Consider the following 17199-nt stretch of genomic DNA (forward strand, 5'->3'; position numbering starts at 1 on the left):
GTGTGTGGCCTTGCCCACTGTGTGTGTGTTGGTGTGTGGTCTTGCCCACTGTGTGTGTGTTGGTGTGCGGCCTTTCCCACTGTGTGTGTGTTGGTGTGCGACCTTGCCCACTGTGTGTGTTGGTGTGCGGCCTTGCCCACTGTGTGTGTGGCCTTGCAGACTGTGTGTGTTGGCGAGTGGCCTTGCCCACTGTGTGTGTGTTGGTGTGTGGTCTTGCACACTGTGTGTGTGTTGCTGTGCGGCCTTGCACACTGTGTGTGTTGGGTTGCGGCCTTGCCCACTGTGTGTGTTGGTGTGCGGCCTTGCCCACTGTGTGTGTTGGTGTGTGGCCTTGCCCACTGTGTGTGTTGGTGTGCGGCCTTGCCCACTGTTTGTGTTGGTGTGCGGCCTTGCACACTGTGTGTGTTGGTGTGCGGCCTTGCACACTGTGTGTGTGTTGGGTTGCGGCTTTGCCCACTGTGTGTGTTGGTGTGTGGCCTTGCCCACTGTGTGTGTTGGTGTGCGGCCTTGCACACTGTGTGTGTGTTGGTGTGCGGCCTTGCACACTGTGTGTGTGTTGGTTTGCGGCCTTGCACATTGTGTGTGTTGGTGTGCGGCCTTGCCCACTGTGTGTGTGTGGCCTTGCCCACTGTGTGTGTGTTGGTGTGCGGCCTTGCACACTCTGTGTGTGTTGGTGTGCGGCCTTGCCCACTGTGTGTGTTGGTGTGCGGCCTTGCCCACTGTGTGTATTGGTGTGCGGCCTTGCACACTGTGTGTGTGTTGGTGTGCGGCCTTGCACACTGTGTGTGTGTTGGTGTGTGGCCTTGCACACTGTGTGTGTTGGTGTGCGGCCTTGCACACTGTGTGTTGGTGTGCGGCCTTGCACACTGTGTGTGTGTTGGTGTGCGGCCTTGCCCACTGTGTGTGTTGGTGTGCGGCCTTGCCCACTGTGTGTGTTGGTGTGTGGACTTCCACACTGTGTGTGTGTGTTGGTGTGTGGCCTTGCACACTGTGTGTGTGTTGGTGTGCGGCCTTGCCCACTGTGTGTGTTGGTGTGTGGCCTTGCCCACTGTGTGTGTGTTGGTGTGCGGCCTTGCCCACTGTGTGGGTTGGTATGTGGCCTTGCACACTGTGTGTGTGTTGGTGTGCAGCCTTGCACACTGTGTGTTGGTGTGCGGCCTTGCCCACTGTGTGTGTTGGTGTGCGGCCTTGCACACTGTCTGTGTTGGTGTGTGGCCTTGCACACTGTGTGTGTGGCCTTGCCCACTGTGTGTGTGTTGGTGTGCGGCCTTGCCCACTGTGTGTGTGTTGGTGTGCGGCCTTTCCCACTATGTGTGTGTTGGTGTGTGGCCTTGCCCACTGTGTGTGTGTTGGTGTGTGGCCTTGCACACTGTGTGTGTTGATGTGCGGCCTTGCACACTGTGTGTGTGTTGGTGTGCGGCCTTGCCCACTGTGTGTGTGTTGGTGTGTGGCCTTGCCCACTGTGTGTGTTGGTGTGTGGCCTTGCCCACTGTGTGTGTTGGTGTGCGGCCTTGCACACTGTGTGTGTTGGTGTGCGGCCTTGCACACTGTGTGTGTGTGTTGGTGTGTGGCCTTGCCCACTGTGTGTGTGTTGGTGTGCGGCCTTGCCCACTGTGTGTGTGTTGGTGTGCGGCCTTGCCCACTGTGTGTGTTGGTGTGTGGCCTTCCCCACTGTGTGTGTGTTGGTGTGCGGCCTTGCACACTTTGTGTGTGTGTGTGTGTGTGGTCTTGCCCACTGTGTGGGTTGGTGTGTGGCCTTTCCCACTGTGTGTGTGTTGGTGTGCGGCATTGCCCACTGTGTGTGTGTGTTGGTGTGCAGCCTTGCACACTGTGTGTGTTGGTGTGCGGCCTTGCCCACTGTGTGTGTGTTGTTGTGCGGCCTTGCCCACTGTGTGTGTGGCCTTGCCCACTGTGTGTGTGTTGGTGTGCGGCCTTGCACACTGTGTGTGTTTTTGTGCGGCCTTGCCCACTGTGTGTGTGGCCTTGCCCACTGTGTGTGTGTTGGTGTCCAGCCTTGCACACTGTGTGTGTTGGTGTGCGGCCTTGCCCACTGTGTGTGTGGCCTTGCCCACTGTGTGTGTGTTGGTGTGCGGCCTTTCCCACTGTGTGTGTTGGTGTGCGGCCTTGCCCACTGTGTGTGTGTTGGTGTGCGGCCTTGCCCACTGTGTATGTTGGTGTGCGGCCTTGCACACTGTGTGTGTTGGTGTGCGGCCTTGCCCACTGTGTGTCTGTTGGAGTGCGGCCTTGCCCACTGTGTGTGTGTTGGTGAGTGGCCTTGCACACTGTGTGTGTTGGTGTGCGGCCTTGCCCACTGTGTGTGTGTTGGTGTGCAGCCTTGCACACTGTGTGTGTTGGTGTGTGGCCTTGCCCACTGTGTGTGTTGGTGTGCGGCCTTGCCCACTGTGTGTGTGTTGGTGAGTGGCCTTGCACACTGTGTGTGTTGGTGTGCGGCCTTGCCCACTGTGTGTGTGTTGGTGAGTGGCCTTGCACACTGTGTGTGTTGGTGTGCGGCCTTGCCCACTGTGTGTGTGTTGGTGTGCGGCCTTGCCCACTGTGTGTGTGTGTTGGTGTGCGGCCTTGCCCACTGTGTGTGTGTTGGTGTGTGGCCTTGCCCACTGTGTGTGTTGGTGTGCGGCCTTGCCCACTGTGTGTGTGTGTTGGTGTGTGGCCTTTCCCACTGTGTGTGTTGGTGTGCGGCCTTGCCCACTGTGTGTGTTGGTGTGCGGCCTTGCCCACTGTGTGTGTGTTGGTGTGCGGCCTTGCCCACTGTGTGTGTGGCCTTGCCCACTGTGTGTGTTGGTGTGTGGCCTTGCCCACTGTGTGTGTGTTGGTGTGCGGCCTTGCCCACTGTGTGTGTGTGTTGGTGTGCGACCTTGCCCACTGTGTGTGTTGGTGTGCGGCCTTGCCCACTGTGTGTGTGTGTTGGTGTGCGGCCTTGCCCACTGTGTGTGTGTTGGTGTGCGGCCTTGCCCACTGTGTGTGTGTGTTGGTGTGCGACCTTGCCCACTGTGTGTGTTGGTGTGCGGCCTTGCACACTGTGTGTGTGTTGGTGTGCGGCCTTGCACACTGTGTGTGTGTTGGTGTGTGGCCTTGCCCACTGTGTGTGTTGGTGTGCGGCCTTGCCCACTGTGTGTGTGTTGGTGTGCGGCCTTGCACACTGTGTGTGTGTTGGTGAGTGGCCTTGCCCACTGTGTGTGTGTTGGTGTGCAGCCTTGCACACTGTGTGTGTTGGTGTGCGGCCTTGCCCACTGTGTGTGTTGGTGTGCGGCCTTGCCCACTGTGTGTGTGGCCTTGCCCACTGTGTGTGTGTTGGTGTGCGGCCTTGCCCACTGTGTGTGTGTGTTGGTGTGCGGCCTTTCCCACTGTGTGTGTTGGTGTGTGGCCTTTCCCACTGTGTGTGTGTTGGTGTGCGACCTTGCCCACTGTGTGTGTGTTGGTGTGTGGCCTTGCCCACTGTGTATGTTGGTGTGCGGTCTTGCCCACTGTGTGTGTGTTGGTGTGTGGCCTTGCCCACTGTGTGTGTGTTGGTGTGCGGACTTGCCCAATGTGTGTGTGTTGGTGTGCGGCCTTGCCCACTGTGTGTGTTGGTGTGCGGCCTTGCCCACTGTGTGTGTTGGTGTGCGGCATTGCCCACTGTGTGTGTGTGTTGGTGTGCGGCCTTGCCCACTGTGTGTGTTGGTGTGCGGCCTTGCACACTGTGTGTGTGTTGGTGTGCGGCCTTGCCCACTGTGTGTGTGTGTTGGTGTGTGGCCTTGCCCACTGTGTGTGTTGGTGTGCGGCCTTGCCCACTGTGCGTGTTGGTGTGCGGCCTTGCCCACTGTGTGTGTGGCCTTGCCCACTGTGTGTGTGGCCTTGCCCACTGTGTGTGTGTTGGTGTGTGGCCTTGCCCACTGTGTGTGTGCGGCCTTTCCCACTGTGTGTGTGTTGGTGTGCGGCCTTACCCACTGTGTGTGTGTGTGTTGGTGTGTGGTCTTGCACACTGTGTGTGTGTGGCCTTGCCCACTGTGTGTGTGCGGCCTTGCCCACTGTGTGTGTGCGGCCTTGCCCACTGTGTGTGTGTTGGTGTGTGGTCTTGCACACTGTGTGTGTGTTGGTGTGTGGCCTTGCCCACTGTGTGTGTCTGTTGGTGTGTGGTCTTGCCCACTGTGTGTGTGTTGGTGTGTGGTCTTGCACACTGTGTGTGTGTTGGTGTGTGGCCTTGCCCACTGTGTGTGTGTTGGTGTGTGGTCTTGCACACTGTGTGTGTGCGGCCTTGCCCACTGTGTGTGTTGGTTTGCTGCCTTGCACACTGTGTGTGTGTTGGTGCGCGGCCTTGCGCACTGTGTGTTTTGGTGTGTGGCCTTGCACACTGTGTGTGTGTGATGGTGTGTGGTCTTGCACACTGTGTGTGTGTTGGTGTGTGGTCTTGCACACTGTGTGTGTGTTGGTGTGTGGCCTTGCCCACTGTGTGTGTGTTGGTGTGTGGTCTTGCACACTGTGTGTGTGCGGCCTTGCCCACTGTGTGTGTTGGTTTGCGGCCTTGCCCACTGTGTGTGTTGGTGTGCGGCCTTGCACACTGTGTGTGTTTGTGTGCGGCCTTGCCCACTGTGTGTGTTGGTGTGTGGCCTTGCCCACTGTGTGTGTGTGTTGGTGTGCGGCCTTGCCCACTGTGTGTGTGTTGGTGTGCGGCCTTGCACACTGTGTGTGTGTGTTGGTGTGCGGCCTTGCCCACTGTGTGTGTTGGTGTGCGGCCTTGCCCACTGTGTGTGTGGCCTTGCACACTGTGTGTGTTGGCGAGTGGCCTTGCCCACTGTGTGTGTGTTGGTGTGTGGTCTTGCCCACTGTGTGTGTGTTGGTGTGCGACCTTGCCCACTGTGTGTGTTGGTGTGCGGCCTTGCCCACTGTGTGTGTGGCCTTGCACACTGTGTGTGTTGGTGTGCGGCCTTGCCCACTGTGTGTGTGTTGGTGTGCGGCCTTGCCCACTGTGTGTGTGTTGGTGTGTGGCCTTGCCCACTGTGTGTGTGTTGGTGTGTGGTCTTGCCCACTGTGTGTGTGTTGGTGTGCGGCCTTTCCCACTGTGTGTGTGTTGGTGTGCGACCTTGCCCACTGTGTGTGTTGGTGTGCGGCCTTGCCCACTGTGTGTGTGGCCTTGCAGACTGTGTGTGTTGGCGAGTGGCCTTGCCCACTGTGTGTGTGTTGGTGTGTGGTCTTGCACACTGTGTGTGTGTTGCTGTGCGGCCTTGCACACTGTGTGTGTTGGGTTGCGGCCTTGCCCACTGTGTGTGTTGGTGTGCGGCCTTGCCCACTGTGTGTGTTGGTGTGTGGCCTTGCCCACTGTGTGTGTTGGTGTGCGGCCTTGCCCACTGTGTGTGTTGGTGTGCGGCCTTGCACACTGTGTGTGTTGGTGTGCGGCCTTGCACACTGTGTGTGTGTTGGGTTGCGGCTTTGCCCACTGTGTGTGTTGGTGTGTGGCCTTGCCCACTGTGTGTGTTGGTGTGCGGCCTTGCACACTGTGTGTGTGTTGGTGTGCGGCCTTGCACACTGTGTGTGTGTTGGTTTGCGGCCTTGCACATTGTGTGTGTTGGTGTGCGGCCTTGCCCACTGTGTGTGTGTGGCCTTGCCCACTGTGTGTGTGTTGGTGTGCGGCCTTGCACACTCTGTGTGTGTTGGTGTGCGGCCTTGCCCACTGTGTGTGTTGGTGTGCGGCCTTGCCCACTGTGTGTATTGGTGTGCGGCCTTGCACACTGTGTGTGTGTTGGTGTGCGGCCTTGCACACTGTGTGTGTGTTGGTGTGTGGCCTTGCACACTGTGTGTGTTGGTGTGCGGCCTTGCACACTGTGTGTTGGTGTGCGGCCTTGCACACTGTGTGTGTGTTGGTGTGCGGCCTTGCCCACTGTGTGTGTTGGTGTGCGGCCTTGCCCACTGTGTGTGTTGGTGTGTGGACTTCCACACTGTGTGTGTGTGTTGGTGTGTGGCCTTGCACACTGTGTGTGTGTTGGTGTGCGGCCTTGCCCACTGTGTGTGTTGGTGTGTGGCCTTGCCCACTGTGTGTGTGTTGGTGTGCGGCCTTGCCCACTGTGTGGGTTGGTGTGTGGCCTTGCACACTGTGTGTGTGTTGGTGTGCAGCCTTGCACACTGTGTGTTGGTGTGCGGCCTTGCCCACTGTGTGTGTTGGTGTGCGGCCTTGCACACTGTCTGTGTTGGTGTGTGGCCTTGCACACTGTGTGTGTGGCCTTGCCCACTGTGTGTGTGTTGGTGTGCGGCCTTGCCCACTGTGTGTGTGTTGGTGTGCGGCCTTTCCCACTATGTGTGTGTTGGTGTGTGGCCTTGCCCACTGTGTGTGTGTTGGTGTGTGGCCTTGCACACTGTGTGTGTTGATGTGCGGCCTTGCACACTGTGTGTGTGTTGGTGTGCGGCCTTGCCCACTGTGTGTGTGTTGGTGTGTGGCCTTGCCCACTGTGTGTGTTGGTGTGTGGCCTTGCCCACTGTGTGTGTTGGTGTGCGGCCTTGCACACTGTGTGTGTTGGTGTGCGGCCTTGCACACTGTGTGTGTGTGTTGGTGTGTGGCCTTGCCCACTGTGTGTGTGTTGGTGTGCGGCCTTGCCCACTGTGTGTGTGTTGGTGTGCGGCCTTGCCCACTGTGTGTGTTGGTGTGTGGCCTTCCCCACTGTGTGTGTGTTGGTGTGCGGCCTTGCACACTTTGTGTGTGTGTGTGTGTGTGGTCTTGCCCACTGTGTGGGTTGGTGTGTGGCCTTTCCCACTGTGTGTGTGTTGGTGTGCGGCATTGCCCACTGTGTGTGTGTGTTGGTGTGCAGCCTTGCACACTGTGTGTGTTGGTGTGCGGCCTTGCCCACTGTGTGTGTGTTGTGCGGCCTTGCCCACTGTGTGTGTGGCCTTGCCCACTGTGTGTGTGTTGGTGTGCGGCCTTGCACACTGTGTGTGTTTTTGTGCGGCCTTGCCCACTGTGTGTGTGGCCTTGCCCACTGTGTGTGTGTTGGTGTCCAGCCTTGCACACTGTGTGTGTTGGTGTGCGGCCTTGCCCACTGTGTGTGTGGCCTTGCCCACTGTGTGTGTGTTGGTGTGCGGCCTTTCCCACTGTGTGTGTTGGTGTGCGGCCTTGCCCACTGTGTGTGTGTTGGTGTGCGGCCTTGCCCACTGTGTATGTTGGTGTGCGGCCTTGCACACTGTGTGTGTTGGTGTGCGGCCTTGCCCACTGTGTGTCTGTTGGAGTGCGGCCTTGCCCACTGTGTGTGTGTTGGTGAGTGGCCTTGCACACTGTGTGTGTTGGTGTGCGGCCTTGCCCACTGTGTGTGTGTTGGTGTGCAGCCTTGCACACTGTGTGTGTTGGTGTGTGGCCTTGCCCACTGTGTGTGTTGGTGTGCGGCGTTGCCCACTGTGTGTGTGTTGGTGAGTGGCCTTGCACACTGTGTGTGTTGGTGTGCGGCCTTGCCCACTGTGTGTGTGTTGGTGAGTGGCCTTGCACACTGTGTGTGTTGGTGTGCGGCCTTGCCCACTGTGTGTGTGTTGGTGTGCGGCCTTGCCCACTGTGTGTGTGTGTTGGTGTGCGGCCTTGCCCACTGTGTGTGTGTTGGTGTGTGGCCTTGCCCACTGTGTGTGTTGGTGTGCGGCCTTGCCCACTGTGTGTGTGTGTTGGTGTGTGGCCTCTCCCACTGTGTGTGTTGGTGTGCGGCCTTGCCCACTGTGTGTGTTGGTGTGCGGCCTTGCCCACTGTGTGTGTGTTGGTGTGCGGCCTTGCCCACTGTGTGTGTGGCCTTGCCCACTGTGTGTGTTGGTGTGTGGCCTTGCCCACTGTGTGTGTGTTGGTGTGCGGCCTTGCCCACTGTGTGTGTGTGTTGGTGTGCAACCTTGCCCACTGTGTGTGTTGGTGTGCGGCCTTGCCCACTGTGTGTGTGTGTTGGTGTGCGGCCTTGCCCACTGTGTGTGTGTTGGTGTGCGGCCTTGCCCACTGTGTGTGTGTGTTGGTGTGCGACCTTGCCCACTGTGTGTGTTGGTGTGCGGCCTTGCACACTGTGTGTGTGTTGGTGTGCGGCCTTGCACACTGTGTGTGTGTTGGTGTGTGGCCTTGCCCACTGTGTGTGTTGGTGTGCGGCCTTGCCCACTGTGTGTGTGTTGGTGTGCGGCCTTGCACACTGTGTGTGTGTTGGTGAGTGGCCTTGCCCACTGTGTGTGTGTTGGTGTGCAGCCTTGCACACTGTGTGTGTTGGTGTGCGGCCTTGCCCACTGTGTGTGTTGGTGTGCGGCCTTGCCCACTGTGTGTGTGGCCTTGCCCACTGTGTGTGTGTTGGTGTGCGGCCTTGCCCACTGTGTGTGTGTGTTGGTGTGCGGCCTTTCCCACTGTGTGTGTTGGTGTGTGGCCTTTCCCACTGTGTGTGTGTTGGTGTGTGGCCTTGCCCACTGTGTATGTTGGTGTGCGGTCTTGCCCACTGTGTGTGTGTTGGTGTGTGGCCTTGCCCACTGTGTGTGTGTTGGTGTGCGGACTTGCCCACTGTGTGTGTGTTGGTGTGCGGCCTTGCCCACTGTGTGTGTTGGTGTGCGGCCTTGCCCACTGTGTGTGTTGGTGTGCGGCCTTGCCCACTGTGTGTGTGTGTTGGTGTGCGGCCTTGCCCACTGTGTGTGTTGGTGTGCGGCCTTGCACACTGTGTGTGTGTTGGTGTGCGGCCTTGCCCACTGTGTGTGTGTGTTGGTGTGTGGCCTTGCCCACTGTGTGTGTTGGTGTGCGGCCTTGCCCACTGTGCGTGTTGGTGTGCGGCCTTGCCCACTGTGTGTGTGGCCTTGCCCACTGTGTGTGTGTTGGTGTGTGGCCTTGCCCACTGTGTGTGTGTGGTGGTGAGCGGCCTTGCCCACTGTGTGTGTGTGTTGGTGTGCGGCCTTGCCCACTGTGTGTGTGTGTTGGTGTGCGGCCTTGCCCACTGTGTGTGTGTGTTGGTGTGCGGCCTTGCCCACTGTGCGTGTTGGTGTGCGGCCTTGCCCACTGTGTGTGTGGCCTTGCCCACTGTGTGTGTGGCCTTGCCCACTGTGTGTGTGTTGGTGTGTGGCCTTGCCCACTGTGTGTGTGTTGGTGTGCGGCCTTGCCCACTGTGTGTGTGTTGGTGTGCGGCCTTGCCCACTGTGTGTGTGTTGGTGTATGGTCTTGCCCACTGTGTGTGTGTTGGTGTGTGGCCTTGCACACTGTGTGTGTCTTGGTGTGCGACCTTGCACACTGTGTGTGTTGGTGTGCGGCCTTGCACACTGTGTGTGTGTTGGTGTGTGGCCTTGCACACTGTGTGTGTTGGTGTGCGGCCTTGCCCACTGTGTGTGTGTTGGTGTGCACCCTTGCACACTGTGTGTGTTGGTGTGCGGCCTTGCCCACTGTGTGTGTTGGTGTGCGGCCTTGCCCACTGTGTGTGTGTTGGTGTGTGGCCTTGCCCACTGTGTGTGTTGGTGTGCGGCCTTGCCCACTGTGTGTGTTTGTGTGTGGCCTTGCCCACTGTGTGTGTGTTGGTGTGCGGCCTTGCACACTGTGTGTGTGTGTGTGTGTGTGGCCTTGCCCACTGTGTGGGTTGGTGTGTGGCCTTGCCCACTGTGTGTGTGTTGGTGTGCAGCCTTGCACACTGTGTGTGTTGGTGTGCGGCCTTGCCCACTGTGTGTGTTGGTGTGCGGCCTTGCACACTGTGTGTGTTGGTGTGCGGCCTTGCCCACTGTGTATGTGTGTTGGTGTGTGGCCTTTCCCACTGTGTGTGTGTTGGTGTGCGGCCTTGCCCACTGTGTGTGTGTTGGTATGTGGCCTTGCACACTGTGTGTGTTGGTGTGCGGCCTTGCCCACTGTGTGTGTGTTGGTGTGTGGCCTTGCACACTGTGTGTGTTGGTGTGCGGCCTTGCCCACTGTGTGCGTGTTGGTGTGTGGCCTTGCCCACTGTGTGTGTGTTGGTGTGCGGCCTTGCCCACTGTGTGTGTGTTGGTGTGCGGCCTTGCACACTGTGTGTGTTGGTGTGCGGCCTTGCCCACTGTGTGTGTGTTGGTGTGTGGCCTTGCACACTGTGTGTGTGGCCTTGCCCACTGTGTGTGTGTTGGTGTGCGGCCTTGCCCACTGTGTGTGTGTGTTGGTGTGCGGCCTTTCCCACTGTGTGTGTGTTGGTGTGCGGCCTTGCCCACTGTGTGTGTTGGTGTGTGGCCTTGCCCACTGTGTGTGTGGCCTTGCCCACTGTGTGTGTGTGTTGGTGTGCGGCCTTTCCCACTGTGTGTGTGTTGGTGTGCGGCCTTGCCCACTGTGTGTGTTGGTGTGTGGCCTTGCCCACTGTGTGTGTGTTGGTGTGCGGCCTTGCATACTGTGTGTGTGTGTGGGTGTGTGGCCTTGCCCACTGTGTGGGTTGGTGTGTGGCCTTGCCCACTGTGTGTGTTGTTGTGCGGCCTTGCACACTGTGTGTGTGTTGGTGTGTGGCCTTGCATACTGTGTGTGTGTTGGTGTGTGGCCTTGCCCACTGTGTGTGTGTTGGTGTGCGGCCTTGCCCACTGTGTGTGTGTTGGTGTGCGGCCTTGCCCACTGTGTGCGTGTTGGTGTGTGGCCTTGCACACTGTGTGTGTGTTGGTGTGTGGCCTTGCCCACTGTGTGTGTGTTGGTGTGCGGCCTTGCCCACTGTGTGTGTGTGTTGGTGTGCGGCCTTTCCCACTGTGTGTGTGTTGGTGTGCGGCCTTGCCCACTGTGTATGTTGGTGTGTGGCCTTGCCCACTGTGTGTGTTGGTGTGTGGCCTTGCCCACTGTGTGTGTGTTGGTGTGTGGCCTTGCCCACTGTGTGTGTTGGTGTGCGGCCTTGCACACTGTGTGTGTTGGTGTGCGGCCTTGCCCACTGTGTGTGTGGTCTTGCCCACTGTGTGTGTGTTGGTGTGCGGCCTTGCCCACTGTGTGTGTTGGTGTGCGGCCTTGCCCACTGTGTGTGTTGGTGTGTGGCCTTGCCCACTGTGTGTGTTGTTGTGCGGCCTTGCCCACTGTGTGTGTGTTGGTGTGCAGCCTTGCACACTGTGTGTGTTGGTGTGCGGCCTTGCACACTGTGTGTGTTGGTGTGCGGCCTTGCCCACTGTGTGTGTTGTTGTGCGGCCTTGCACACTGTGTGTGTTGGTGTCCAGCCTTGCACACTGTGTGTGTGTTGGTGTGCGGCCTTGCCCACTGTGTGTGTGTTGGTGTGATGCCTTGCCCACTGTGTGTGTGTGTTGGTGTGCGGCCTTTCCCACTGTGTGTGTCTTGGTGTGCGGCCTTGCCCACTGTGTGTGTGTTGGTGTGTGGCCTTGCCCACTGTGTGTGTGTTGGTGTGTGGCCTTGCACACTGTGTGTGTGTGGGTGTGTGGCCTTGCCCACTGTGTGTGTTGGTGTGCGGCCTTGCCCACTGTGTGTGTGTTGGTGTGTGGCCTTGCACACTGTGTGTGTGCTGGTGTGTGGTCTTGCCCACTGTGTGTGTGTTGGTGTGTGGCCTTGCACACTGTGTGTGTGTTGGTGTGTGGCCTTGCCCACTGTGTGGGTTGGTGTGCGGCCTTGCCCACTGTGTGTGTGTTGGTGTGTGGCCTTGCACACTGTGTGTGTGTTGGTGTGTGGTCTTGCCCACTGTGTGTGTGTTGGTGTGTGGCCTTGCACACTGTGTGTGTGTGTGGGTGTGTGGCCTTGCCCACTGTGTGTGTTGGTGTGCGGCCTTGCCCACTGTGTGTGTGTTGGTGTGTGGCCTTGCACACTGTGTGTGTGTTGGTGTGTGGTCTTGCCCACTGTGTGTGTGTTGGTGTGTGGCCTTGCCCACTGTGTGTGTGTGTTGGTGTGCGGCCTTGCCCACTGTGTGTGTGTGTTGGTGTGCGGCCTTGCCCACTGTGTGTCTGTTGGTGTGCGGCCTTGCCCACTGTGTGTGTGTTGGTGTGTGGCCTTGCACACTGTGTGTGTTGGTGTGCGGCCTTGCCCACTGTGTGTGTGTTGGTGTGCAGCCTTGCACACTGTGTGTGTTGGTGTGCGGCCTTGCCCACTGTGTGTGTTGGTGTGCGGCCTTGCCCACTGTGTGTGTGTGTTGGTGTGCGGCCTTTCCCACTGTGTGTGTGTTGGTGTGCGGCCTTGCCCACTGTGTGTGTGTGTTGGTGTGCGGCCTTGCCCACTGTGTGTGTTGGTGTGCGGCCTTGCCCACTGTGTGTGTGTTGGTGAGTGGCCTTGCACACTGTGTGTGTTGGTGTGCGGCCTTGCCCACTGTGTGTGTTGGTGTGCGGCCTTGCCCACTGTGTGTGTGTTGGTGTGCGGCCTTTCCCACTGTGTGTGTGTCGGTGTGCGGCCTTGCCCACTGTGTGTGTGTTGGTGTGTGGCCTTGCCCACTGTGTGTGTGTTGGTGTGCGGCCTTGCCCACTGTGTGTGTGTTGGTGTGTGGCCTTGCCCACTGTGTGTGTTGGTGTGCGGCCTTGCCCACTGTGTGTGTTGGTGTGTGGCCTTGCCCACTGTGTGTGTGTTGGTGTGCGGCCTTGCACACTGTGTGTGTGTGTGGGTGTGCGGCCTTGCCCACTGTGTGTGTGTTGGTGTGCAGCCTTGCACACTGTGTGTGTTGGTGTGCGGCCTTGCACACTGTGTGTGTGTGTGGGTGTGCGGCCTTGCCCACTGTGTGTGTGTTGGTGTGCGGCCTTGCCCACTGTGTGTGTTGTTGTGCGGCCTTGCCCACTGTGTGTGTGTGTTGGTGTGCGGCCTTGCCCACTGTGTGTGTGTTGGTGTGTGGCCTTGCCCACTGTGTGTGTGTTGGTGTGCGGCCTTGCCCACTGTGTGTGTGTTGGTGTGTGGCCTTGCCCACTGTGTGTGTGGCCTTGCCCACTGTGTGTGTGTTGGTGTGCGGCCTTGCCCACTGTGTGTGTGTTGGTGTGTGGCCTTGCCCACTGTGTGTGTTGGTGTTCGGCCTTGCCCACTGTGTGTGTGTTGGGTTGTGGCCTTGCCCACTGTGTATGTTGGTGTGCAGCCTTGCACACTGTGTGTGTTGGTGTGCGGCCTTGCCCACTGTGTGTGTGTTGGTGTGTGGCCTTGCACACTGTGTGTGTTGGTGTGCGGCCTTGCCCACTGTGTGTGTGTTGGTGTGTGGCCTTGCACACTGTGTGTGTGGCCTTGCCCACTGTGTGTGTGTGTTGGTGTGTGGCCTTGCCCACTGTGTGTGTGTGTTGGTATGTGGCCTTGCCCACTGTGTGTGTGTTGGTGTGCGGCCTTGCCCACTGTGTGTGTGTTGGTGTGCGACCTTGCCCACTGTGTGTGTGTTGGTGTGTGGCCTTGCCCACTGTGTGTGTGTTGGTGTGTGGCCTTGCCCACTGTGTGTGTGTTGGTGTGTGGCCTTGCCCACTGTGTGTGTGTTGGTGTGTGGCCTTGCCCACTGTGTGTGTTGGTGTGCGGCCTTGCCCACTGTGTGTGTTGGTTTGCGGCCTTGCCCACTGTGCGTGTTGGTGTGTGGCCTTGCCCACTGTGTGTGTGGCCTTGCCCACTGTGTGTGTGTTGGTGTGCGGCCTTGCCCACTGTGTGCATGTTGGTGTGCGGCCTTGCCCACTGTGTGTGTGTTGGTGTGCGGCCTTGCCCACTGTGTGTGTGTTGGTGTGTGGTCTTGCCCACTGTGTGTGTGTTGGTGTGTGGCCTTGCACACTGTGTGTGTGTTGGTGTGCGACCTTGCCCACTGTGTGTGTTGGCGAGTGGCCTTCCCACTGTGTGTGTGTTGGTGTGTGGTCTTGCCCACTGTGTGTGTGTTGGTGTGCGACCTTGCCCACTGTGTGTGTTGGCGAGTGGCCTTCCCACTGTGTGTGTGTTGGTGTGTGGTCTTGCCCACTGTGTGTGTGTTGGTGTGCGACCTTGCCCACTGTGTGTGTTGGCGAGTGGCCTTCCCACTGTGTGTGTGTTGGTGTGTGGTCTTGCCCACTGTGTGTGTGTTGGTGTGCGACCTTGCCCACTGTGTGTGTTGGTGTGTGGCCTTGCACACTGTGTGTGTGTTGGTGTGCGGCCTTGCCCACTGTGTGTGTGTGTTGGTGTGTGGCCTTGCACATTGTGTGTGTGTTGGTGTGTGGCCTTGCACACTGTGTGTGTTGGTGTGTGGCCTTGCACACTGTGTGTGTGTTGGTGTGTGTCCTTGCCCACTGTGTGTGTGTTGGTGTGTGGCCTTGCACATTGTGTGTGTGTTGGTGTGTGGCCTTGCAAACTGTGTGTGTGTTGGCGAGTGGCCTTGCCCACTGTGTGTGTTGCTGTACGGCCTTGCCCACTGTGTGTGTTGGTGTGTGGTCTTGCACACTGTGTGTGTGTTGGTGTGTGGCCTTGCACACTGTGTGTGTGTTGGTGTGCGGCATTGCCCACTGTGTGTGTGTTGGTGTGTGGCCTTGCACACTGTGTGTGTGTTGGTGTGTGTCCTTACCCACTGTGTGTGTGTTGGTGTGTGGCCTTGCACATTGTGTGTGTGTTGGTGTGTGGCCTTGCACACTGTGTGTGTGTTGGCGTTTGGCCTTGCCCACTGTGTGTGTTGCTGTACGGCCTTGCCCACTGTGTGTGTTGGTGTGTGGTCTTGCACACTGTGTGTGTGTTGGTGTGTGGCCTTGCACACTGTGTGTGTGTTGGTGTGCGGCATTGCCCACTGTGTGTGTGTTGGTGTGTGGCCTTGCCCACTGTGTGTGTGTTGGTGTGCGGCGTTGCACACTGTGTGTGTGTTGGTGTGTGGCCTTGCCCACTGTGTGTGTTGGTGTGCGGCCTTGCCCACTGTGTGTGTGTTGGTGTGTGGCCTTGCCCACTGTGTGTGTGTTGGTGTGCGGCCTTGCCCACTGTGTGTGTGTTGGTGTGTGGCCTTGCCCACTGTGTGTGTTGGTGTGCGGCCTTTCCCACTGTGTGTGTTGGTGTGTGGCCTTGCCCACTGTGTGCGTGTTGGTGTGTGGCCTTGCCCACTGTGTGTGTGTTGGTGTGCGGCCTTGCCCACTGTGTACGCTCCGAAGCAGCTTAGCCAGTGCTCAAATGTTGCAGTGGTGTCGGCTACCTGTGGGTCTAGCTCCAGGCGATCAGGTTTGAGTGATGAATTCATCTTAGATGTTTAGTTTATTAAATTGATACGCCATCAATGAACACACGACGAGTGGTGAATGTAACTGAGGCTTTAATAAATAAACGGAAAGCCTCCTGGCCTCAGATCCCGAACTAAGGCAGCGGCGGAGACTAGCCACCTTTATACCGAGCCCGAGGGAGGCAGAGCCAGCAGGCCGTAGTTTACCACATTACATATAATACAGTGGCAGTTTACCACAATACACATATTATATATTACAGTGGTTCAGACCAGCAGGGGCAAGCCCAGGCATGTAACAGTACAACATACAATACATACAGTGGTTTATCACAGTTCCCATTTGGGTAGATCGCACCAGACATCTCCAACAGTGTAGCACTCACTCTGTACTGCATTTGTGGCAGCCAGACTCCGAGGTAAGCATGCTCCAGACTGACGCATATCATCCGTCAGAAATTCAAGTTTCCTGCGTTAAAATCTGGCCATTTCTCAAATCTCTCCCAAACATTAAAAAGTTGCTTGTCAGGGCAGCACGGTGGCGCAGTGGTTAGCACTGCTGCCTCATGCGCCGAGGTCCCAGGTTCGATCCCGGCCCTGGATCACTGTCCGTGTGGAGTTTGCACATTCTCCTGATGTCTGCGTGGGTTTCGCCCCCACAACCCAAAGATGTGCAGGCTAGGTGGATTGGCCATGCAAAATTGCCCCTTAATTGGAAAAAATCAATTGGGTATTCTAAATTTATTTTTTAAAAGTTGCTTTTCATTCTCCCCACAGTCCATATAATCATTAATTTAGAACTGTATCCAAACAAACTCTGGCAGAAAACTTTTATTCAAATGTATATTTACGCAAATTGATTATATCTCCTAAGTTTGACAGCGGTATCTGCCAGTGATAAGAGTGTATTTATTAATGAAATGTCAATTGTTGGCATTGCTGATTACTTCATGGGTAAATGCTAAGCTGTCTGTAATACTGAAACTTACTGGTGTTTTTCATTGGATGATCTGGATTTATACAAAATGAGTCACATAATTCATCCACAACCTCACTCTGGAAAATTCTTCAAATCACCATGGCTCATAAATGACAATGCAATTCCATGGTTTTTGTGGGTAGCACTCTCATGTCTGATTCAGACGGTCATGAGTTCAACTCCCACACCAGAGATATGAGCACATAGTCCGGGCTGGCACTTCAGTGCAGGACTGAAGATGCACTAAAGGGTCAGAGGTGCAGTCTTTTGGCCGAGTCTGTAAATCAAGGCCTTCTCTGCTCTCTCAGGTGGATGTAAAAGATCCTATAGCACTTAAAAGAGAAGGGGAGTTCTTCCCAATGTCCTGATCAATAATTATCCCTCAACCAACATAATTGAAAAGCAGATCTGGTCATTATCACATTGCTGTTTTTGCTGTGACTACAGTGGAAGTGTTTCATTGGCATCAAATGCCTTTGGCATGTCCTGAAGTAATGAAATAAGCTATTAAGTGCATACCTTTATTTTCTCTGAAAGAGAGAGACTGGAGAAGACCTTTCACTCCCTGATTTAACATTCCAACACACTCATCACACAATGTGCTTCAGCGGAAATGCATGGTGATACGGGAAGGAGAATAAATGGACATTTCTTGCAGATAGCCAGCAGAGGATAAGAGGTCGAATGGCCTCTGTACTGTAAAATTCTACAATTGTTTTCACCTCCAGTTACCAAACCCTCCCTCAGAATAGCTTATTAACACTTCAAATCACTATAGCAACCAGGCTGGCTTCAGGCTGTTGGTTTACTATTGAGAAGTAATACAGACTGTAGCCTTGAGAGTTAACCACTTTTATGCTGAATTCAGCATTACAGGATCAAAATAACCCATCATGGGCTAAAACCATTTTTCAACATTTCTGTCACATAAGATTTCCTTTATCTAAGTTTTAATAACCATATTATGTCATTAAATATTAATGGGCCAGTGAGTCTTTACAGAGAATCACCACACAACTAGGTAGCGTGTTTGAGTTGCTGGGTTTCAGTGGAACTCAAAATTAGCCGTTCAAACTGAGGAAGCAAAATGTGAGAGCAGTTTGCGAATTTCTCTTCAGGGTAGGGTTGCCAATTTTTTTAGATTGGTCAGGAGTCTCCTGAAATTGGGATCAATCTCCCGATGGCTATTGAGAGCAATCCAGATTTTAAAACACTATTTTCAGTAAA

The 17199-nt window shown here is 56.5% G+C and overlaps 1 long non-coding RNA gene across 1 annotated transcript; it reads right to left on the reverse strand.

Moving 5' to 3' along the window:
* Positions 1-15069: 15069 nt before the first annotated feature.
* On the reverse strand, positions 15070-16662 carry LOC140398041 (uncharacterized). Its single transcript, XR_011937401.1, has 2 exons — positions 16492-16662; positions 15070-15700 (listed from the first exon to the last, which is right to left on the reverse strand). It is a non-coding gene; the product is annotated as an uncharacterized lncRNA (long non-coding RNA).
* Positions 16663-17199: the final 537 nt, after the last annotated feature.

Source organism: Scyliorhinus torazame, chromosome 21, assembly GCF_047496885.1.
Source record: "Scyliorhinus torazame isolate Kashiwa2021f chromosome 21, sScyTor2.1, whole genome shotgun sequence".
NCBI classification, from domain to species: Eukaryota; Metazoa; Chordata; class Chondrichthyes; order Carcharhiniformes; family Scyliorhinidae; genus Scyliorhinus; species Scyliorhinus torazame.